The sequence below is a fragment of the Zingiber officinale genome, chromosome 7B (genome assembly GCF_018446385.1).
Source record: "Zingiber officinale cultivar Zhangliang chromosome 7B, Zo_v1.1, whole genome shotgun sequence".
Lineage (NCBI taxonomy): Eukaryota > Viridiplantae > Streptophyta > Magnoliopsida > Zingiberales > Zingiberaceae > Zingiber > Zingiber officinale.
In genome coordinates this window covers 43502405-43528493 of record NC_055999.1, presented here as the reverse complement: position 1 = coordinate 43528493, position 26089 = coordinate 43502405, and the positions used below count along the sequence as shown (strand labels likewise).

General features: G+C 36.3%; 1 non-coding gene across 1 annotated transcript; it reads left to right on the top strand.

Annotated features, from left to right (window-relative positions):
* Positions 1-20246: 20246 nt before the first annotated feature.
* On the top strand, positions 20247-20352 carry LOC122007466. Its single transcript, XR_006118962.1, has one exon. It is a non-coding gene; the product is annotated as a small nucleolar RNA R71 (small nucleolar RNA).
* The last annotated feature ends 5737 nt before the right edge of the window (positions 20353-26089 follow it).

The window sequence follows — 26089 nt, the reverse complement described above, 5'->3', positions numbered from 1 at the left end:
TTGTTGTCCTCCGTGTGTTGTCATCCCAAGCTGCTGCCATATTTGGCCACTGCCACCAGGTCTAGCTGTCGCATCCATCTTGCTCCTAGTTCCACTACGCCTCTGGTCCTTAGAAGGTTCCACGCTTTGCAAGATTCGATCCGTGACATAAATAGAATTTTACATTTTGATCCTATATTCCTCGAAGGAATGTACATGTAAACTAGATCGAACATAAAATAAAATTTACATCCATCGATCCTATATTCCATAAAAGGAATGTACATGTAACTAGATCAAAAATAAAATCCTAATAAAACTAAATACAGCTCCTGCTGTATTTTATAATACAATCATGCACACACAATAAAATGCCCTTGACATGTCCAAGGGTCCAATCACACACATAATAACTATAAGCCATAATAGTTGGATCCTGCATCCACAAAGTTAGCACATCCTACTATTATCCTGACTAAATTATGTATGACATGTGCATAATTAAACTAATACCAAATACACAGAGGCAAAACCCTAGCTCTGATACCAATTGTTAGTTGCTACTCGGAAAACCTAGAGGTTCCACTGTACAAAAATTTTGTACAAAGGTCTGAACCTTTTCCTAGCTAACATGTGTTCTTTTAAATTAAATTTTGGATCGCCTGCGGAACTTAACACGTTTGATCCAAAACTTAATCTATTCGTTCTTTTAGGTTTTGACTTGGGTCTCCTGCGGAACTTAACACGTTCGACCCAAATCACCTTAAGTTATTAATTCCATTAAATATTAATTTCCATAATTGGTTCCCAATATCGACGTGGCGAGGCACATGACCTTCTTGGATATGGGAGCAACCACCACCGACTAGACAAAACCTTTTATGGAAAGCTAATATTTAATTTCCTAAAATAACTTTAGGTTAACCAAAAGAACAATCAAATCACAAGGAAAAAACAAAAGAACACTATATCGAAAACAAATTCGAAACTCTAGAATCGTATGCCTCTTGTATTTAGTATTATTTCCAAAAATAACTAGTATGATGCGGAAACAAAAATTACTAGTTATACCTTTTAGAAAGACCTCTTGATCTTCTACCGTATTCCTCTTCTAACCTCGGACGTTGTGTGGGCAACGATCTTCCGAGATGAGAACCACCAAGCACCTTCTTCTTCCTTACAAGTTTCGGCATCAAAACTTCTCCTAGGATGAAGAGGTTCGGCCACCACCACCATGCTCCAAGGGATGCTAGAAAAGAGGCTTCTCCTTCTTCTCCTTCTTAGATCCGGCCACCAAAGCTATCTCCACCATGAGAAGGTTTCGGCCACACAAAGGAGAGGAGAGGAAAGAAAGGGTCGGCCACACCCAAGGAGAAAAGAGAGGAAAAATAGAATAGAGTCGTTAGCCTTGAAGCCTCCTCTACCCCCTCTTTTATAATCCTTGGTCTTGGCAAATAAGGAAAATTTAATAAAAACTTCCTTAATTCCTTTGCCATTGAAAAGGAAAATTTATTTAATTAAAATAATTTTCTCTTTTCAAATTATAATGGCCGGCCACTCTTCTCCCCAAAACAAGGAGAGAATTAATTAAAACAAAAATTAAAACTTCCTAATTTGTTTCTAGAAATTTATAAAAATTTCTCCAATAATTTTAATCCCTTCATGATTGGTTAATAAAAAGAAATTTTATAAATTAAAATATTTCTTTTAAACATGTGGATAATTTCCAAAAAGGAAAGTTATCTCTAAAAATTAAAATCTCCTTTCAATCTACAAATAAGGAAAGATATTAAATCTTTTCTTAATCTTTTGTAGAAACTAATAAAAGAGAATTTTTAATTTTTAAACTTTCTTTTAAATCATGAATATAATTAAAAGGAAAGTTTTTACCAAAATTAAAATCAACCTTTTAATCTACAAATAAGGAAAGAGATTTTAACTCTTCTCTTAATCTTTTGTAGAATCTTATAAAAGGAAGGATTTAAATTTTTAAACTCTCTTTTAAATTATATTATCCACATAAGAAAAATTTTAAAATTAAAATTCCTTTTTATTTTAATAGGGACGGCCACATGAATTCACCCATGAACATACCCATGGCCGGCCCTAGCTTGGTCTCCAAGCTAGCTCGGTCGGCCCCTATAGGATGGGTAAAAAGGTGGGTATAGGTGGGTATAGTACTCTATAATTAAGAGGCTATGATAGAGACCGAGAGGAGGAATTGGTTTTGGTCTCCCGATAAAATTAAGCATCCCGTGCTCGCCCCGAACACACAACTTAATTTTATCAATAATAATTCATTCCACTAGAGAACTATTATTGAACTACCGCACCAATCCCAAATTACATTTTGGGCTCCTTCTTATCATGAGTGTGTTAGTCTCCCTGTGTTTAAGATAACAAATGTCCACTAATTAAGTAAGTTACTGACAACTCACTTAATTAATATCTAGCTCCAAGAGTAGTACCACTCAACTTCATCGTCATGTCGGACTAAGTCCACCTGCAGGGTTTAACATGACAATCCTTATGAGCTCCTCTTGGGGACATTCTCAACCTAGATCACTAGGACACAGTTTCCTTCTATAATTAACAACACACACTATAAGTGATATCATTTCCCAACTTATTGGGCTTATTGAATTATTGAACTAAATCTCACCCATTGATAAATTAAAGAAATAAATATCAAATATATGTGCTTGTTATTATATTAGGATTAAGAGCACACACTTCTATAATAACTGAGGTCTTTGTTCCTTTATAAAGTCAGTATAAAAGGAACGACCTCAAATGGTCCTACTCAATACACTCTAAGTGTACTAGTGTAATTATATAGTTAAGATAAACTAATACCTAATTACACTACGACCTTCCAATGGTTTGTTCCTTTCCATCTTGGTCGTGAGCCACTGTTTATAATTTATAAGGAACCGATAACATGATCTTTTGTGTGTGACACCACACACCATGTTATCTACAATATAAATTAATTGAGCAACTACATTTATCATAAATGTAGACATTTGACCAATGTGATTCTTATTTCTAGATAAATGTTCATACCAAAAGCTAGGCTTTTAGTATACACTCTAACACCAAGAATCTTGATATGATTTTTGGAAAACAACGAGTTGTTTACAATCGATCCAGACTTGGATTTAAGGCTAATAGAAAATACAAATCTTATTATCCCTTGTTAATCGAACTAATAGAAAATTAGTCCAAGCATGGGTCCCCAAGTCAAACTTGGTTAATCAAGTTGGACTTGGATACTATTGGGTCCCCAAGGATCAAATTCATTACCTTGACCTATCGAGGCTATGATCCAGGGAGAGCCAATAGAAATACTATATTTATTAATAAATAGATTTGTCTGATGATTATTTTTTTATTATATATGCTTAGATTAGGTTAGATAAGGATCTAGGCATAATTTACACTTGACTAGTTAGACCTAGGGGTTTCAAAAGGAAAATTAAATATCCAATTTCTTTGAAGGACTTAGTCTAGAAGTGGTGTATGATTCCATACCCAAGAAGGCCTAGTGCGTCGCCACAGCCTAGAAGTCAATCTTTGAAATGTATATTTAATTTTCTAATTGAAAAACCTAAGTCTAACCCAAATATAAATTAATCCTTAGACATGATTTAAATCAAAGATAAAATTAACCATCTCACAAAATCCATAAGGTTCTCTGATTGAAAACTTAGAAATGGGTGAGATGAACCTAGGTAAAATTTAGAATAAAATAAATCAATTTAACCTAATTAAGAAATCAACTTAAATTAAATTAATAAATCAATTTAACTTAATTAATAAATCAACTTAAACTAATTAATAAATCAATTTAACTTAATCAATCAATTTAACTTAATTAATAAATAAACTTAAACATAAACCTGATTAACTCGATAAAATCATCTCACAATCACCCATAGGGATACCATATTTGATAACCTAGACTGGGTGAGATGGAACATTAAGGAGTTAATTTCAATCAAACTATCTTTTGATCCGTCAAATTGAACCAAATCAAATACTTTATGTGTAGGAATATAAAGATTTGGATCAATGGATACTAGATAGTGGATACTCCAGGCACATAACTGGAGATAGATTAAAATTCACTAAGTTGAAATTCAAGAACCTAGGGTCCGTTACATTCGGCAACGACGGAACACTTAAGGTAATCAAAACAGGTAATATCCAACTAAGTTCCGATTTCTATATTCGAAAAGTTTTATTGGTTGATCGACTGAATTTTAACTTACTTAGTATTAGCCAATTATGTGACTCAGGGTACTTAGTCATATTTTCAAAATCTGAGTGTTTAATTAAAAATGTTGAAAATCCTAAAATCACACTTAAGGGAATTAGGAAAAAGAATATCTATACAATTGATCTACCAACCTCCTCATTTAAGTGTCTATTGACACAACAAGAGGAAACTAAGTTGTGGCACAGAAGACTGAGTCACACTCATACCAGTCTCATTTCAAAAATGAGAAAAAATGGCTTAGTTAGAGGCTTGCCCAAATTAAAATTTATAGAAAATTTAATTTGTAATGCTTGTCAACAGGGTAAACAAACCAAGTCAACCCACAAGTTAACCAACTTAAAGAGAACTAACTCAATACTTGAGCTCCTACACTTAGACCTGTTTGACTCACATGGAGCCAAGTCACTAAGCAAAAACCAATATTGCTTAGTAATAATCGATGATTACTCAAGATTTACCTCGGTAAAATTCCTAAAAACTAAAGACAAAACCTACAAAATCTTTAAAACCTTTTGTAAGTTAGTGGGAAATGAAAAAGATACTAAAATTATAAGAATTAGAAGTCACCATGGAGGAGAATTTGAAAATCATAAATATATTGAATTTTGTGAAATTAATGGATATAAACATGAATACTCATGCCCTAGGACCCCCCCCCCCCCCCCTCCCAACAAAATGACCTAGTAGAACATAAAAATAGAACCCTACAAGAAGTCGCTAGAACCATGTTAAATTAATTTAACCTAAATAATCAATTCTGGGCTAAGGCCATTAATACAGTCTGTTACATTCAAAATAGAATTTTAATTAATGAAATTCAAAATAAAACTCCATATGAATTATATTACAATAGAATTCCCAACTTAAATTTTTTAAAAGTATTTGGGTGTAAAGTTCATATACTAAACACCAAGGACTACTTAGGAAAATTCACATCAAAATCAACCCCAGGAATCTTTTAGGATACTCCACAACCAGTAGGGTTTATCGAGTCTATAACAAAGAAACCCTAAAAGTTGAAGAAATAACTAATGTGATCTTTAATGAAGAAAATAACTTGCCTAACTCAATAAATGAAAATCAAAATATAGAAAATATTAATTCAAAAATTATAGAAGATGATGAAGATGTTCAATTTAAACCTAGAGATACAAAAGAACCAATTATTGACCCTAATTTAAGACCATCAAGAATAAGTATCAATCACCTATATGACCAAATAATTTTGGGTGATCCAACCCTAGGAGTTCGAACTAGATCATCTTATAGGAACCTAAGTCAGATAACCCTCATTTTCAAAATTAAACCCAAAACTATAGAAGAAGCCCTACCTGATCCAGACTGGATATTAGCAATACAAGATGAGTTAGCCCAATTTAAAAGAAACCATGTCTGGGAACTAGTACCTAAACCCAATAATAAAACTATAGTTGACAGCAAATGGATATTTAGAAATAAATTGGACGATAAGGGAGAAATAGTAAGAAACAAAGCTAGATTAGTAGCAAAAGGGTTTAGCCAAGTAGAAGGGTTAGACTATGATGAGACCTATGCTCTTGTAGGCAAACTTGAATCTATTAGGATGTTGCTGGCCTACGCGGCACATAAAGGATTTAAGCTATACCAAATGGATTTAAATCCATATTTTTAAATGGGTTTATCAAGGAAGAGGTATATGTAAGTCAACCCCCAGGATTTGAGGACTTGGACCACCCAAACCATGTTTTTAGGTTAAAAAAGGCCTTAATGGACTAAAACAAGTACCTAGGGTTTGGTATGAATGACTATCAAATTATCTAATATCTAAAGGATTTAAACAAGGTTAAATAGATCAAACTTTATTTGTAAAAAACCTTAGAAAAAGATATTTTATAGTCCAAATTTACGTAGATGATATAATTTTTGGTTCAACCAACACTAAATTTTTAAGAGAATTTACCAAATTAATGGAAAGTGAATTTGAAATGAGCCTAGTTGGAGAACTCAACTTTTTCTTAGGCTTAAAAATTTAACAAACCAAAGATGGAATTTATATTTTTCAAACAAAATATGCTAAGGAGTTAATTAGAAAATTTGGCATGGAGAATTCTAAAAATATAAATACTCCAATGGCAACTAATGTTAAAAAACACTCTGACTTAGAAGAAAATCCAGTAGACTTAAAATACAATTGAAGTGCGATAGAGAGTCTATTGTACCTAACTGCAAGTCGATCGAACATCCTATTTACAGTAGGTATGTGTGCAAGATCCTAATCTTGTGCAAAAGAGTCACACCTAACAAGGACTTTGGTACCCTAGGACTTGCACCTTTGACCTAATTGACTATTCTGACTCAGACTATGCCGGGTGCAAACTAGATAGAAAAAGTACAAGTGGTAGCTATCAATTTTTAGGTCAGTGCTTAGTAAGTTGGTCAAGCAGAAAGTAACACTGTGTTATTTTATCCACTACTGAAACTGAGTACATAGCCCTAGGGGAATATGCATCTCAACTATTATAGATGATGCATACCTTAAACGACTATCAACTAGAATATAAAAATACAAAGATTTTAATTGATAATATAAGTTCAATTAACTTAACCAAGAATCCAATTCACCACTCAAGGACTAAACACATAGAAGTAAAACACCACTTTGTAAAGAATCATGTAGCTAAGGGTGACATTGTACTTAACTATGTTGAGTCCAAGTCAAACCTGGCTGACATTTTCACAAAATCCTTACCTGAACTTGAGTTCAGTGTACTTAGAAGGCAAATAGGGATGTGCTTAGTAGAATAGAGGTTACTTTCAAAATTGATTCTTCTGTTGCTATTTCAAAAATTGTAATATTTTACTTGATTTCAAATTTTAGGAAAAATATTTTCAAAATTCCAATTTTGTTAGCTTTTCTAAATTTAGACTTAGCCTAGGTATTTACCCCTAGAGAGCATGTACCCCTAGTATTCAGCCAGAGCATCTCACAAGCACACTAGGTTTATCTTGCTTGTGCATGAATAATACTTAGAATGGTGTGAGATGCATAGGGTACTGCTTAGACTTCAGAATGTTTATTTCTGTGCATCGACATAAGTCTGGGCGATAAATATAAAATTCATATTAATCAAATTAAGTTATCCATGCTTAGTCAAAGTAACTGGAACACTTACATAATTTGACTAACAAAGTGAAAGCTACTACCTCTTGGTAAACAGCTAGTAACTAAAGATTAGACATTTATTTGAAAGTAGACTTTTTAACTTTTGTTACTTATGCTTGGAGTTTAGGACTTTAAAATTATTTTTGATTTAGTTTTGAAATAAAAATTATTTTTGACTTAGTTTTGAAATAAAAATTATTTTTGACTTAGCTTTGAAATTATTTTTGACTTGGCTTTGAAATAAAAATTATGACTTAGCTTTGAAATTATTTTGGACTTGACTTTGAAATAAAAATTATTTTTGACTTGTCTTTGAAATAAAAATTATTTTTGACTTAGCTTTGAAATAAAAATTATTTTTGACTTAGTTTTGAAATTATTTTTGACTTAGCTTTGAAATAAAAATTATTTTTGACTTATTTTTAAGCTTACGGATGGATTAAAATTATTTTAAGCTTAATATTGAATTAAAATTATTTTTAAGCTTGAATTAAAGCTAAAAGTATAAAATACGGTGCCCAAATAATAATTAAATAATAAGGTTATTGGAAAATAATCTTATTGGATTTTTCAAGAATTTTTAGGAATTTTTTGGGATTTAATCGAAGCTCGTATGACGTATTTTAAGGGGATCAATTATTGAGTTTAGTGAAAGCCTATTTGAAATATCCAAAGATGGGAGTTGATTGAGGAATAAACTTAGGTTTTGATTTATCTAAACCTAAGTTTAAATTTATAAACCCTTTCCTATTCAATTCACCCCTTACCTGTGCCCTAAGTCCCTCTCCGCCGATCACCTCCTCCTCTCCCTCTTATGCGCCGAACATCTCCCGATTCATCTCCTCTCCCCAATTCCTCTTCGTCTTGTCTCTACCCAATGCCGTCGACGTCGCCCTTCTCTCATTGGCTGCCACACCTGAGACCCCGTTGTTGAGCGCTGGCGCGGGGATCCTTGCCGGGGACTCTCTCGCCGTCGCACACGGTTCCCCTCTTTCCCGTGCCTCCTGCTCCGTCGCCTTCTCTCGGTCCCTATCAAGCCGACTCGCTGATCTCTTCCCCTGATTCACTGCCGTTGGTGTGCTCCTCTCTTCCAGATCTGCCAGCATCGCCTCCGACTAGAAGCGAGAAGTTGCTGCCGCCCTTTCTCCTTGCTCGCCGATGGGAAGAGGAGCTATGGGGTCACTTTGTCGCATCTGATTTCACCTCTTCAACCAAACCCTAGCCGTCGATTCACAACCAACCGAGCATGCTGGAAATCTGTTGGAAGTCACCGATTGGGTCCGATCTGCGCTTGACATAGCCATCACCCTAGCTTGAGCCCTAGCTTGATCGAGTTATAGTGGTCCTTGTACAAGATTATTCTAGCTTGATGCTGCCACCCTTGGGGTAAGGTCAGTTCGATGATGTTGCAGCCAAGGCTATCGGGAGGGGTGACATGGTTGATTATTATGGGAGCCGACACCCTTTTCAATGCTGTGATCCACTACAGTTCGTTCACCAGAAGGGTCGCCACTGTCCCGACACTGATGTAAAGGTAAGGATTAGGTATGAGCTTAATCAGATTCTAAATTTCTAGTTAGGAGATTGATTTATTAGGTTAGTTAATGATTGATTTGGATTTATATCAAATTTGGAATCAGTGGATACTGGATGAGATTTGATTTCATTTTTGTTGTAGTGTGGATAGTTGATGGATTGAGTTAGATGACTGTGATGATTGTTATGTAGGGTATTGGATTTGGAAATCAGCACCTCCATCTTGCTCCGATCGCGATCCTTGGTAGCGAGCACTTCTTCGGTTGTGAATTAACAGAGAGGTCTCCAATTCGGGTAAGTTGAGAAGGTAATTTCGTGTATTAACCATATTTGATTTTAGTTGTGAAATGGTTAGAGTGTCCTAGTTCTATTTAGTTGTGATTTATTGCTTGAGTGGATTTTAGTTTGTGTGTGATTATCATGTGGATGATTTGTTATTGAGATGAAGGTTTATGGTTGATTTAGAGGAGTACAAGATTGTAATAGAATCATAAGATTGATATCATGATTAGTGATGATGGGTCTTAGGTTTAGCTAGTTGTTGTATATGTAATTAGCTAAATATATTATGTGATCGCAAGACTTGGATTCGAGATGTGCGTCTCGACGTGGGACTAGTTTATCACGATCGACAGATAAAGGCGGGTACTTCTTGCTTTATCTCTTTAGTATTTTGATCCTAGTGCATGAGCTTTATGTTCAGATAGTTGCTGTATCTATCTTGACTCCACTCTTATTGTTCCTGCGCTTGATACTTCCACTCAATCTTTGAGCTACTCATGTCTGTTTCTATACAGTCTCTTGTTGCTATCGATGATATTTAGCAGATACTATATTACTAGGTATCAGATACCAAATACCAGATACCAGATGCCAGACATTAGATATTAGATATTGGATATATAGACACCTGATACCATGTTTACATGCTTTGGTTGCTGTTTATTTACACACCTTACTGAGCATGCTGGCTTCATGTAGCATACCTGTTTTTGTTTATATATATATGATAACTGTTGCATTGTTCGCATCATGTCATTGCATGCATTGCCGGCGACCTTGGCTCCCTTGTGGTTGAGACGGTCAATGGCCTGGGCCGCACGTTCGGCCACTCATGGGTAGTGGTAGCTGGAGCGTGCTGCATGTCCTGTCGTGCCCCCCACTCGCACACTCATGGGTAGTGATAGCTGGAGTCGCGGGCAGCAGGGACCCCCATCGCAGATGTAGCTATTCAGCTACTATGCACCTATCCATCCGGTCACTCGAGAGTAGTGGCGGCCTTTGGGTGGTACAGTTGTCATCGATTCGGCCTCTCGACCATACAAGGGTCATGGTGCAGAGAGGTGGGTGGGGTGACCATCTGTACATACGCTGCTATTATTATATCTGCTGGTTGCTTACTTATGTTGTTGTTGCTTATCTATGCTGCTGTTACTAGCTTATGCTGTTGTTGTTTACTTATGCTGATATGCTTACATAGGTTGAGATATATACCTATGGTATGTGTTTAGACAATAGCTTACTTACTATTGACATGTATATACCTCACATGATACCATGTAGTTATGAGCAGTACTGTAGCAGGATTTTACTACACCTACTTTCCATTACTAGCCTAGGATATGGTTTCAGGTATGGACACTTATTATGATATCACTGTAGTATCTTCTATTTCCATACGAGACTGTATACCTTTGCATCTCTAGTTCTTTACTATACTCATGCACTATCTGTCTATTACCCGCTTAGTCTCTATACTCACCACCCCGTATATTGGTAATTTCGCCAGGTAGCAGGTAAAGGATTTATGGAGTCACCTGGAGATCCTGTCCGCCAGTTCCATGTCACATTCGAGGACGATATTATGGTTTTGGTATACTGTACGTTAGTTGTGCTTTGGTTTTGTTTCTTCTTCTTGTGTTTGTGTATCTTGTATTTGGTCTAATATTATTGTGTCAAGCCGAGCCGGCTCGCAGTCAGTTGATTTGTGTTTTGTGATCGTTCTTTATGATTTCCGCTGTGTTGGTTTCTAGTACAGCCGTGTGGGCTGATTAATATATTTATAAAACTGCATAGTTGTGTTTATTTCTGTTCCAGCCGAGTGGGCTGATTATATAACTGCGTGGTTGTGTAAATATATTCTAGCCGTATGTGGCTGATGTATTTTGTATGTATGTATGTCTCAGATTGTCACCCATACAAGGGAGATGTTGCCGAAATTTTTCTGTAAGGACTCCTCTGGGGGCGTGACAAAAAGTTTAAGCTTAGTGATTTTCAAAGTTCTTAACAGTATATTTATCTAAGTTTTTTTTATGAATTTTTAAGTACTTACTTGGGCTTCCTTTTCACATCTTTTAAAAGCTAAAGTGCTTAACTAGGTTTTTTAAATTCTTTAAGTTTATTTCTAAGTCATTTTCAAAAACTTCAAAAAGTTTGCTAAGTTTCTCTATCAAAACTATTTTTTTAGGCTACCTTTTAGGGGGAGCTAAATATTTCCTATCTTTCTTTTTAAGTAGTATTTTTTATATATGGCAAAGGGGGAGAGGAAAGTATAAGTTAAGTAATTAAAGATGATTAAGTGATTATATTCATTACTTGATTTTGAATCTTGCTATTGCATTTATGCTTTTATGTACTTGTACGCATTTATACTAGTATGTTTTACTTAACTTTGATTTCTGTTGCCATAATCAATAAGGGGGAGATTGTTGGTGCAGGAAGCATCCGACGATCGAACCTAAGTTTTGATAATAGCAAAGAATTTAAAGTTAAGATTATTTGTGATCTAATGTGGTTGAATGAGTTTGCAGGAAAGTTCTAAATGTACTTAGGCAAAAGTCCTAGCTGCGGTTAGGTAAATGAAAAACCCTAGGGAGTGGTAACCTTAGGCGGAAAGTCTTGGTGGGTCGAGGGCTTGGGCAAAAAATCATAGAGTCGGGGACTCTAGGTTGAAATCCAGGGGTCGCGAACCAGGTGGAAGACTGGACGGGTCATGGAGCGGACGTCCAACATAAAGACAGGAAGCCTCGAGCGCCGAGCAAAAGTCCAATCGGTCTGGAGGACTGGATTGGCAACAGGTAACTTCTCCTGAGAAGAGTAGGTGAGGATGCGTTCCCCAGTGAGAGAACAGTAGGCATCGGTTCGACCTAGAGTTTCGACGAAACTCAAAGTCAGAACTGGATAGTCAAAGACTATCACATTTTTCATTATTATTTATTATATTGTTTTTGCCTGAACTAACCTTGTTTTGCAGAAAAATGAAGGGCTAGAGAAAGGTGGTCAGGGCGCCTCGAGCTGGTCTGGGTGTCTAGGCGCTCGGAACCCAAAGCTTATCGTGAAGCTGAGGTGGCGCGCGCGGGGTGGTCGAGCAACGTGTTCCAGGTGCCCGGAGGGGTTCTGGGTGCTTGGAATAGCGTATATAAGGAACCTCGACTAGAAGCTGCAGAATGACACAACGAGTAACTTTCGCTTCTTCAAGCTGCTCAGAAAATGCCTCTACGACACCAAAAAGCTCCGACGACGACTCTCCTAGAATATTTTCTCATATAGAGCTTTCGGTATTGTTTTAATTTAAAGAATTCCTTGTACTACAACTGTAATCTTTTGTAATTCCGGATTGACTAGTGATTACCCATCGAAAGCACTCTTACGTGTGAGTTTTGGAGTAGGAGTCACCACAGGCTCCGAACCAAGTAAAAAATCCTTGGTGTCTTTGTTCTATTTATCTTTGTCTTATTTCTGCTGCCAGTTTTCTGAAACGAATGAAATGGCCACAAGCGCTATTCACCCCCCCTCTAGCGCTTTCGATCCAACACATTTTTCATGAGAGACTCTTGATCTTGTTATCTTCTTCCTCCTCCTTCCTCTTTGGCCGAACCTTCTAAATGGCTAGCACCACAAAGTTAGTTCTTCTCCAACTCGTGAGTTCGTGAGATGGACAAAACATATTTGTGTGGATACCATAGAGGCGTGATCACTTGATCGTGCTGAGATCCACCAAGGATAAAGTTGCTATCGGGAATTCATGTTTATGCAACAAAGGTATAACTCTCATCACAACTAGTATACAGTTTCCTTCTCATGGATCTTCTGGAAAGGATCTTATTATTTATTCTGTTGCGCTTGTGTTGTTTTGCACTCAAGATCCTTACACTTCTTATCATGATAACTTTATATGTCAAAGATTAATTTTGGTTAGGATTTAGGAGATTATGACCTTAACCATATTTTGATAACCGTGTAATATATGTAGAATTTGGATTTGATTTAGTTATGCTTTTGTTTTTTCTTACTTATTATGATAACTCGAATGTTTCGAATTCTAGTTTTAGGACATTATGACCTTAACCATGTTTTGATAACCTTGTAATATATATAGATTTTTGGATTTGGTTTAGTTATGCTTATAGTTATGATTTAGTTAATTTTTTTAACATAAAAATTATTTTAAAAATTAAACTTAAATTTCTTAACTTAAAAATTAAACTTAAGTTTTTTAACTTAAAAATTATTTTAAAAATTAAACTTAAATTTCTTAACTTAAGAATTATTTTAAAAATTAAACTTAAATTTCTTAACTTAAAAATTATTTTAAATTTCTTAACTTAAAAATTATTTTAAAAATTAAACTTAATATTTTTTAACTTAAAAATTAAACTTAATATTTTTTAACTTAAAAATTAAACTTAATTTTTTTAACTTAAAAATTAAACTTAATTTTTTTAACTTAAAAATTGTTTTAAAAATTAAACTTAAATTTCTTAACTTAAAAATTATTTTAAAAATTAAACTTAAATTTTTTTTAACTTAAAAATTATTTTAAATTAAACTTAATTCTTTTTACTTAAAAATTAAACTTAAATACTATTTAACATAAAAATTATTTTAAAAATTAAACTTAAATTTTTAACTTAAAAATTATTTTAAAAATTAAACTTAATTTTTTTTAACTTAAATTTTTTTAACATAAATTATTTTAAAAATTAAACTTAAATTTTTAACTTAAAAATTATTTTAAAAATTAAACTTAATTTTTTTTAACTTAAAAAATTATTTTTTTAACTTAAAAATTTATTTTAAAAACAAACTTAATTTTTTTTTAACTTTTTATTTTAAATAAACTTAAAATTTGTTTTAACTTAAAAATTCATTTTAAAAATAATTTTTTTTAAAAAAAATTATTTTAAATTAAAAAAAAAAAATCGGCGTCAAAAAACCAGGGGTGGGCGCCCTTGGTATACAGACCCAGGGGCGCCTGGAAGGTACTCTGGGCACCCCGCCCCACTTGACCCCGGGCGCCCGGAGCCCCCTATATATAGGGGGGTCAAGGGCGCCCCCTACACTTGCACCTCCAACCTTTCGTATTGCGAGAGTGATTAAAATTAAATTTTACCTAATCTGTGGTTAATATGCTGTTGCGAATCAACCGAGGTCATCATTTCTAACTGATAGTTTGCGATGACTCCTTGGTAAAATTCTTTTCCCTTGTCTAAATATTTAATTTGTTGCATGTTAGTTTGTTTGTTACTTAAGAATATCTTTTTAATTTTGGAAACGTTCTAAATCTGGTGCTGGGCCCTCCACTGCTAGTATCGACCCTAGGTTTCCTACTGACGAACTTAGGGTTAAGTTTGAGTCGACCATTTATATGGCCATTAGGACTAAATGTCTAGATCGAGCGTTCTTTTTACGCTCTTGCGTTCCAGTTATAGAGGTTATTAACCATTATAACTTGCAGAACCTTGTTGACTGTACTAGTCTAGTAAACATAGGCTTGTGTGCTGAATTTTATAACAACCTAGTGAAAGTAGATGACCTTACCTATGTACTAGAGCAGCTGGCACTAATATCACGCTATCCCCTACTACCATCCGGGACTTTTTGGAGTTACGACCATCTACCTATCTCTTTCAGTGCTATCCTCCTAGGGATCTACCATTTGGAGATCCTTACTCGCATATTACTCTTGATAGGATTTATTTGTATTTTTTTGTGGGCGAGCGAGTACCTACTGTGACCCAGTTTAGGTCAGTTGCCATTCGAGTCCAAGACTACACCCCTTATAGGGTCCTAGTCTTTTGCATTCTACCACTGAACACTCGCGACATCGCAGTGATGCGTCCATTCCAATCTTTTCTTCTCTATGCCCTGTGTCATAGGTTAGATATTGACATCAACCTACATATCTTTTCCACCATTATCTACTTTGCCGAATATGTGACTAGTGGACGAGTTCATATGCCCTACTGTCACATTCTGACAGCATATATGTCCTCTTTGGACATTGATGTCATTGTTCGGTCTCCGCAAGTGTACGAAAATGTCGCAAGTAATATAAAAGATTATCGTATCCACAGGAACTGGAATAAGCACTAGAAATGTTTCAACACAAGTTAGCTAAACAACTAATCAATTGATTTCCAAAAGCTAAATGTAACTAATGAAAAGTAAACATAGAAATGAAAGATCAACAAACAAGATTATGGGCTATGATAAAGGAATGTTCTAGGAGTTTTGATTTCTTTGTAAGATTCCTCAATGTAAATGATATACCAAATCCTATTTCTCAATTGTCCAACATTTATAGAAGGTTGGCGGTTCTCTCTTGCAATAGACAACCGGCCTAGGACTGAAATCTATACCTAAATGTGATCGATTAGATATGAACTTATGTTGTCCTTACATGGGCATGTTCCTGTCACGAAGATCCCTCGGAAAATCAACACAAAGATCATACTTCTCAACCCATAAGATATAAAGATTAATTCCTAATTCTATCCTACCCTCTTGAATTACCCTATTTTCCCCTAAATCTTATCCCTCAAACGTCCTTACACGGGCTTGCACCTTTCGCGTGCTTCCCTCGGAAAATCGAGTAGGAGATAATCTTTATAAGATCCATAGGACATTCAAACAATCAATCTAAAATGAGAATTAGATCCACAACACAACAATTCATTCAAGATTGAATTGATACAAACAAGACAATATCATAGAAGCAAGAAAATGGCAAATCCACAAGAGTTTATATCAATTCATCATACAAATACTCCCTCATCCTAAAACAAAGAGATCTACTCCATGAATCGAACAGAGAAATCCAAAAAATATAAAGATTACAAGCATTTCTTGATCCCCAATCCAAGAAGAGGAGAGAAAGAAAACTTATCTAAGATGAAGCTTGGTCTTCGGATCCAATCCACGCTCCCGGAGTCGAATCCGTTGAAGATCCTCCTTTAGATCACCCAGAAATCCTCCCAAGATTGGAAGGAAAGACCTAAATCTTGCTTTCTCCCAAGAGGGAGAAGATCCCCTTTCAAATCAAGAAGAAGGGCTTATATAGAGGTGAGTTTTGGGCGCCACACGACCCCGTCGCACGGCCGTGTGAGATCCACACGGCCAGAGCCACTCTCCTCTCTGCCAACTTCACACGGCCGTGTGGTTCACACGGCCATGTCATGTTCTGCTTCTGTTTTCTTTACACGGCCGTGTAGATCTACACGGCCATGTAAGGTTTCAACACTGGATGGCCTACACGGCTGTGTGCCACACACGACCATGTTCTTATCCTGCTCTGTTAAGGTTACACGGCTGTGTGAATTCACACGGCCATGTCATACTTCTCCTTTGGAAACATTACACGGCCATGTAGCTCACACGGCCATGTGGAGCTCACACCCCCTTACATCACATGGCCATGTGGCTCACACACCCCCTGCATAGCTATATCTTATTGCAACGTCTTTTACTCCATCAAGATGGGATTTTCTCTGGTTGATGTCTTCTTGAAAGTTGTAGATATTGAAGTTAAATACAAATTGGTTCAAAGAACAGCCCAAAACACCAACGGAGCACAAAGTTATTCCTGTTTTACTCTTGGTGTGCAATGCAGGAATTCCACACGGCCGTGTGCCAAGGCCATGTCTCATAGAAACACATTTTAGACCTTCAGGACGTAGTTTTCTCTGGTTGAAGTCTTCATAAGAGTTGTAGACCATGAAGTTATCTACATTTTGATATCTAGAACGGCTCATAACTCCAACCAAACAGAATGTTATGATCATTTTACTTTTGGTCTGCAGTGCTGAATTTTCACACGGCCGTGTGATGTTCACACGGCCTTCAGACGGACGTGTGAAGTTCACACGGCCTTAGCACGCCCCCTACACGGCCTTGACATGGGGGTGTGGTCTCCACATGGCCTAAACTTGGGAAAACTATATTTTTGCATGCCCGTGACACTCTGAAAACTCTAGACTTCATTTAAGCTCCGTTTTTGCTCCAAATTACATCCTATCAATCAAAACAAGCAAACAGTAGATCTCCGAACAAAATATGATGGAAGTATGACATAATGAAATAGAGTGCAATAAACATAGATTATGCTAATGAAATACAAGTAGATGTGCGTCAAAGCATGCATAAAAGTATATATAATCTATGCACATCACACAACCAGACTTAAACATTTGCTTGTCCTCAAGCAAAATGCTGCAATCTACATTCATATGTTCTACAACACATTCATAAACCCTAATGTACTTTCCTAACTCTATCAAAAAGTTTCACTAACAAGCATGATCATGAAAACAAAGTCAAGTATGGCTCAAGCATAAGTATCTTGTGCTCAGTGCAAAAAGTACTTAAAACCCTTCAAGTTTCAATCTATGTCCTAGTCAAGTCGTCATCAAATTTGAATTCCTAATGTTTCCAGTGATAGACAAGTAACCAGTGATAGACACTTACTTACCACACACTTGGTTCATATTTCTCAATCAACCCAAGGTCTCAAAGGCATGCTCAATCTCAAGAGAAGCTAAGCAGTCATTTCCCCAGTAACCTAACTCGGTCTCAAAGGGGTGACTTGCTAGATTCCACTCATGACAACTGTTTTTTTATATCTCTTATTCATTTTTTTCCATTTTTTTTCATAAGTGTTTGCATTGTGCAAAACTTATTCACAAATGTACTTTTAGCACAAATGTTGGGATATTTTGATTTTTTTTAAAATGAGCTTACATGATTTGAGCCTCATCCAGTAACCAAAATGAAGTTGAAATCACTATGGAAACCAAGTACTAAGCAAACAAGATGAATCATGACTATTTCTTTGATATCAACTATTCAAGCATCAAGTATAGTGAAGTGAAGGTAAGACCCTTAGGGTTAAGCCAAAACTAAAACTCATCTCTATATGATTCTTAGCTTATTTCATGCTACCCAAGATAGAGAAAAGAAGTACATAAAGCTTACTACTAGCATCATTTAAAACATCATGAATCTAGATAATAAACGTGCTAATATTTTGCATTAAGGAACAAACAATCATGATATGATGAATGATGCAACTAGCAAAAAAACAAAAAATTTATTATGCAAAAACTAAACTAAATCAAATGCATCTAATGCATCCCCCTAGACTTAAACTTTTCATTGTCCCAATGAAAACTAAAACAATGTGGAGAAGATTTATGAAATTTAGAGAAGTTACCAAGTGATGAGCTCCAAATGGTTGACATTCATGTTTTAAAAATACTCCTCTATCCAATGCTCACATTCCTCCACAACTTTGAATTCTATAAAAATAAGATAGACAAGAAAAATTAAGTAGAGGAAACATGTTTATTATAAAGAAAGAACTAAAGACATAAAAGAAAATAAGGAAAATGAACTTGGGTTGCTTCCCAAGAAGCGCTTGTTTAAGGTCATTAGCTCGACCACCTCATTAGATTCATCGAAATCTCGCTCTTGGAGGGGTAAGATATTTTAGAACGCTCCTACCAAGGGCTCTTATTATGGAGAGAGCTTTCAATATAGGGATTACAAAATGAAGTATTGCTCTCTCCATCTTCGTCTTCTTTGAAGTTCTTTTAGGTGGTCGAAGACGGTTAAGATTGAGCTTCCAATTATTAGCCCAAGTGAAATCTGCACATGCAAAGAAAATACAAATCTCCCACAAACATATTAGATAAGATAGAGCCATAACCATATTAAGATAAGCAGAATAAGAAATAAAAACTGAATCACATCTAACAAAGTCAATGATAGGTACCTCTATAAAATTTTTGAAAAGATCACAAGAAATACTAACCTTACTTTGCTGAAAGATACCTGAAATTTCTAAACATGTAGATGTGACTTCCCCTGAATCAAATGATGGTTCTCTCTCTGGCTCAGGTGTTGATGATATCAATAATGGTGATTCTTGAGACTCTGCTAGCTCTAAATAAGTCCCTACACATTGTTCCACAACATGATTAATTCTTACAACCTCTAAGGGTTGTGTGGACAAAGGTGGTGATCCTTGAGATGCTGCTTCCACAACACAGCTCCCTACACATTCTTCCATATCATCATCATCAACACATACATCAAAAAATAAACCAACATCTATGCCCTCAATAGGAGAATCAATAACAAGAGGATCAATAACTTCACTTGCAGTTTTAAGTTGATCTACCACATCACATTCATCATCTAAAAATTCAATGTCACTATAACACCCTATAAAATTTTGAGGTAGATCTGAAAACTTATTTACCACTGCATTATCAATAAAATCCTCATATGAAAAATCCTCATCTTCATATACATTCAAAAATCTGCACTCAACCATATTAGTGTCACAGGATTTGCCGAAGTCTTTATTTTCATTGACCCCCACTAACCTTTGTGGAAAAGGAACCCTTAGTGAAGGTCCTGGGAAAGACTGAACTTCCTTTTTCCCAAATTCCCTTTGAGCTTTTGGAGGAGGTCCAACTTGCTTATCTAGTGTTGGTGTGATTAATCGTTGAGGGAAAGGTACTTGTGACCTTTGAGAACTTTCTAGAGAAATGGAACTGAGTTCTTGTGATCTTCTATTATTCTTCTCCTCAATTCTAAACATGTCATTCTTCATGATTTTTGCCACTTCTCAACCCAACATCATCACGCTTTTCATTAGATCTTGACTGTGTAGGAGGGGGATCTTCTTTAAACCATTTTGAAACAATACTATCAAGCTTTGCCCCCAAATGTTTGAACTCCTCACTCTGTGACTTGTGAATTTCAACATTTTTAGGTGGTTGAACTTCATTTTGTTTGACAGACTCTCTTACATTTATGGCTTGCACTTCTTGAATATCTGAGGGAGATTCCATCCAACTTTTGTTCGACCATTCATGGAAGTTCAATGTCACTTGATCAATTAATGAATAAGCTTCATCTACACTTTTCTCCATAAAAGAACCTCCAGCTGATGAATCTAATAAACTCTTGTCTGAGAAAGAAATTCCCCCATAGAATATGTGCAAAATCAACCATTTTTCAAAACCATGATGCGGGCACTGTCTTTGAAGACTCTTGAATCTATCACATGCTTCAAATAATGATTCTCCATATACCTGAGCAAAATTTGTTATGCAATTCCTCATATACACTGTTCTACTTGGAGGGAAAAATGATTCAGAAATTGCTTCTCCAATTGTTCCCAACTTGTGATGCTTTGAGGACAGAGAGAATATAACCAAGTCCTTGCTTTATCTTTGATACTAAAAGGAAATGTCATCAATAGAACTACATCTGCTGATACTCCTTCACATTTCACCAAATCACAAATCTCTAAAAATGTTTCAAGATGCAGATAAGGACTTTCTGATACTTCTCCTCCAAATTTGTGACCTTGTATCATGAAAATTATCTCTGGGTCTACTTGGAAACTTTCTGCTTCAATTTGAGGTTGCACAATGGGAGATAAAAATCTTGCAGAAAAGGGTATAGAAAAATTTCTCATGGGCTTGCTTGACATGTTAGTACTCATGGATATTCAAGAAAAAATTATAAAATGAAGAATCAAAGACAAGAAATAAAATGCAATATGAAAGCAAGAAAGAAAATGCAGAATTTAAATTGCAAGAAAGAAAGTGCATAATGAAAACAAGAAAGAAAAGATAAAAGGAAAAAAGAAAAATGTCTAGAATAATTCATATGCTAAAGATTGCAAGATATGTTTACAAAAGAAAAGAAGAAAGAAACTAGATTAAAAGAGAAAACAGAGAAAAGTTAGATTAGAGTGTTAGAAATCAAGAATGCAAAGTTAGAATTAGAATTAGAATTGCAACAAAAAATTTTTTGTCAAGAATGCTATTCAAGAAAGGAAAAACTTATGAAAATAGAATTCTAAAAGTTAGATTACAACTATGCAAATGAAAAGAAAAGTTATGTCTAGTCTAACTCAATTGATAATTCCTAATGTTATAGCGCAGTCCCCGGCAACGACGCAAAAAATTTGTTCGCTCTCCGCAAGTGTACGGAAATGTCGCAAGCAATATAAAAGATTATCGTATCCACAGGGACTTGAATAAGCACTAGAAATGTTTCAACACGAGTTAGCTAAACAACTAATCAATTGGTTTCCAAAAGCTAAATGTAACTAATGAAAAGTAAACATAGAAATGAAAGATCAACAAACAAGATTATGGGCTATGATAAAGGAATGTTCTAGGAGTTTTGGTTTCTTTGTAAGATTCCTCAATGTAAATGATCTACCAAATCTTATTTCTCAATTGTCCAACATTTATAGAAGGTTGTCAGTTCTCTCTTGCAATAGACAACTGGCCTAGGACTGAAATCTATACCTAAATGTGATCGATTAGATATGAACTTATGCTGTCCTTACACGGGCATGTACCTGTCACAAAGATCCCTCAGAAAATCAACACAAAGATCATACTTCTCATCCCATAAGATATAAAGATTAATTCCTAATTCTATCCTACCCTCTTGAATTACCCTATTTTTCCCTAAATCTTATCCCTCAAACACCCTTACACGGGCTTTCACTTTTCGCGTGCTTCCCTCGAAAAATCGAGTAGGAGATAATCTTTATAAGATCCATAGGATATTCAAACAATCAATCTAAAATGAGAATTAGATCCACAACACAACAATTCATTCAAGATTGAATTGATACAAACAAGATAATATCATAGAAGCAAGAAAATGGCAAATCCACAAGAGTTTACATCAATTCATCATACAAATACTCCCTCATCCTAAAACAAAGAGATCTACTCCATGAATCGAAGAGAGAAATACGAAAATACAAAGATTATAAGCATTTCTTGATCCCCAATCCAAGAAAAGGAGAGAAAGAAAACTTATCTAAGATGAAGCTTGGTCTTCGAATCCAATCCACGCTCCCGGAGTCGAATCCGTTGAAGATCCTCCTTTAGATCGCCCAGAAATCCTCCCAAGATTGGAAGGAAAGACCCAAATCTTGCACACGGCCATGTCATGTTCTGCTTCTGTTTTCTTTACACGGCCGTGTAGATCTACATGACCATGTAAGGTTTCAACACTGGATGGCCTACACGGCCGTGTGCCACACACGACCATGTTCTTCTCTTGCTCTGTTAAGGTTACACGGGCGTGTGGATTCACACAGCCATGTCATACTTCTCCTCTGGAAACATTACACGGCCATGTGGCTCACATGGCCATGTGGAGCTCACACCCCTTTACATCACATGGCCATGTGGCTCACACCCCCCCCCTGCATAGCTATATCTTATTGTAACCTCTTTTACTCCATCAAGTTGGGATTTTATCTGGTTGATGTCTTCTTAAAAGTTGTATATATTGAAGTTATCTACAAATTGGTTCAAAGAACAGCCCAAAACACCAATGGAGCACAAAGTTATGCCTGTTTTACTCTTGGTGTGCAATGTAGGAATTCCACACGGCCGTGTACCAAGGCCGTGTCTCATAGAAACGCATTTTAGACCTTCAGGACGTAGTTTTCTCTTGTTGAAGTCTTCATAAGAGTTGTATATCTTGAAGTTATCTACATTTTTATATCTGGAACGGCTGATAACTCCAACCGATCAGAAAGTTATGATCATTTTACTTTTGGTCTGCAGTGCTGAATTTTCACACGGCCGTGTGATGTTCACACGGCCTTAGCACGCCCCCTACACGGCCTTGACATGGGGGTGTGGTCTCCACACGGCCTAAACTTGGGAAAACTATATTTTTGCATGCCCGTGACACTCCGAAAGTTCTAGACTTCATTTAAGCTTCGTTTTTGCTCCAAATTGCATCCTATCAATCAAAACAAGCAAAGAGTAGATCTCCGAACAAAATATGATGAAAGTATGACATTATAATGAAATAGGGTGCAATAAACATGGATTATATTAATGAAATACAAGTAGATGTGCGTCAAAGCATGCATAAAAGTATATATAATCTATGCACATCAGTCACCAGAAGTGACATCCGCCCTATGACCGAGTTTGACGTTATAGGAGCTAGGAACTTTTCCCTAGCTGGTGTCCATATAGATGATGAGAGTATCATGTCTTGGCAGAGGGGGGCACAGCACCAGCCCGACCCAGATGCCCAGCAGGAGGAGGCAGAGCAGGATGAGTTTTTTCTCGCACTGTTTCCTAACGAGGCCGCTCCTGCCCCACCACCAGCTTGAGCACCATGTCCCACTGCTTGCACTCTAGCCGATCGAGTATCCGGACTAGAGAGAGCTATGTCGATCCTCCAGCAGGAGTCTTCGAGTTTGACCGAGACATACGACGAGAGGTCTCTGACCTACGACGAGAGGTCTCTGACCTACGACGAGAGGTGCGACAAGAGGTTTCCGATCTATGACGAGATGTGCGGCAGGAGATCTCCGACCTGCGATGAGACCTACGAGAGGATGATCGGACCCGACATACTGAGCTATTAGCACTACTTCGTTCCTTGGGTTCCGGACCTCCTCCTTCATCATCTCAGTAGTTGTGATTGTTATATAGTTCTGTTATGACTCTATTACAACTCTTGTAGTACATCTTGATCTACTGATTATCATTTCAGATTTGATTGGTTCTGCTCTAATTTAGTATATTAGGATCATTAAAATTTAAACTGCTTTCAAAATGATTATTTTAAATCCTAGGTTAAAATTGTTTTATTTTTCAAAACTTTCCTACTTTTAGAATTTCAAAACAATTTTAGCCTTAGACTAGAAAAATTCCCTTAGAAATCATGTTCCCCTAGGACTAGTACTTGAGCATCTCACCAACACCCTAGGTTTACCTTGCTTGTGATTGACAAACATAGAAAGGGGTGAGATGCATAGGCAGATTACCGGGACTTAAGATGCTTATTTCAGTGAATCGACATAAGTCTGGGTGTTAAATACAAAACATACATTGATCAAGTTAAGTTCGTCAGTTTAGTCAAACACTAACTGATTACAATGCACTTAACTTGACTAACCAAGTGAAAGCTGCTATCTTCTGATAGTTAGCAAGTACCTAATTGGTTAGACAGCTATTTTGAATGTCAGGTTTAGGGGGAGGATTAAATCAACCTACTTTCACACTTAACATCAAAATTATTTTATCCACTTTAAAAATAATGTCTTTTCCAAAAAAATTTTTAATCAGTTTTGAGATTGAATTTCATAAACTAAGGTTTTGAAAATTGAAAACTCAGTTTTAATTAATTTTGAAAAGTTTTTTAAAACTTAGTCTTGAAACTTTGGTTTTAAAAACTCATGTGTAAAAAGTGTTTCAAAATTGAAACTCATTTTGAAAATTTAAACCTTGATCTTGAAACCTTGATTTTGAAAACTCATGTTTGTAAAGTGTTTACTTATGTTTGAAAATTAGACTATCAAAACTTAGCTTCCCTAAACTTATACTTAAAAATTAGCTTTTAAAATATACTAAAATACTAAGTTATGTTGCTAAATTAGTTATTTTTTCAAAACTTAATTATTTTTAAGAAAAGCTAAATTAATGTATGTTAAAAGTTTAAACTCCCCCAAGTTGACTTGACATCATTTCTTACAATTTTTACTTTGTCTGTACTCTGTATTGTTGCTTACTTGACTTATGTCCTTATTTAATGAATGCCAAAGGGGGAGGGATAAGTGGTTAAGTTAGAACAACAAAATGTCAAATTTAAAAACTAACTTAAACCTCAAAAAATCATGCTTGGTTTTTGCATATATTTTCACTAACTTAACCAGGTTGTCATTCCATCAAAAAGGGGGAGATTGTTGGTGCGGTTAGCACTAACGGTCTAACTCAAGTTTTGATGAATGACAAATTAGGTTAAGTTAGGTTTGTCGTTATCTAACACTCTGAACGAGTGTGCAGGCGAAGTCCAGACAGGTCGACGGGCTGACCGGATGTCTAGCACGAAGTCCAAGCGGGTTGACGAGCTGATCGGACGCCTGGTACGAAGTCCAAATGGGTCGACGGCCTGACCAGACATTTGGCACGAAGTCCAAGCGGGTCGATGGGCTGACCGGACGCTTGGCACGAAGTCCAGCTAGGTCGACGGGCTGACCGGATAGCTGGCGAGAAGTCTAGACGGGTCGAAGGGCTGACCGGACGTCTGGCGGGTAAGTAAAGGTAAGTCACTGGAGGGGAGTGACTGTGAGGACGCGCTCCCGGGAAGGGAACATTAGGCGTCGATCCATTTCGGATATCTAAGTCGAGATCGTGACTAGATTCCGGTCTCGGAAAGATGGAATCTAAGTCATACTCTTTATGTTGAACTTATAAACTGTGCTAACACTTTGTTTTGCAGGATATACATTATCTATTTGCCTCGGACTAACCTTGTCTTGCAGGAGAAGATGTTCTCTGGAGAAAGGTGGTCCGGGCGCCCGGAGGCAACTTCTATCCAGTTCACGGCGTAGATACGTGGAGCTCACTGGTTGGGCCTGCCACGTCACACCAGGGCGCCCGGAAGGGATCCGGGGCGCCCCGAGCCTCCTATATAAGGAGGGTCAAAGGTGGAGCTCAAAACAACAACTCTGAATTGATGATCTGCTCTCTTGTGCTCTTGCGACACTGCGATCTCCGACAAGTTCTTTTTTACTGTCTCATTTCTATTTATTGTCGGTTTTTATTTTACTATATAATTCCTGTACTGCATTTGTAAACACCCTTTTTGAATTATTAGTATTTTCCCATCGAAAGCACCCTTGTGTGCGGGCCTTGGAGTAGGAGTCGCCAAAGGCTCCGAACCAAGTAAATCCTTGTGTTCTCTTTGACTTATTCTTTCTTTTCCGCTGCGTTTACTCGACGAATTTTTGTAATCGATATTCACCCCCCCTCTATCGAACGATCACGGTCCAACAGATATCTCTATATCCATGA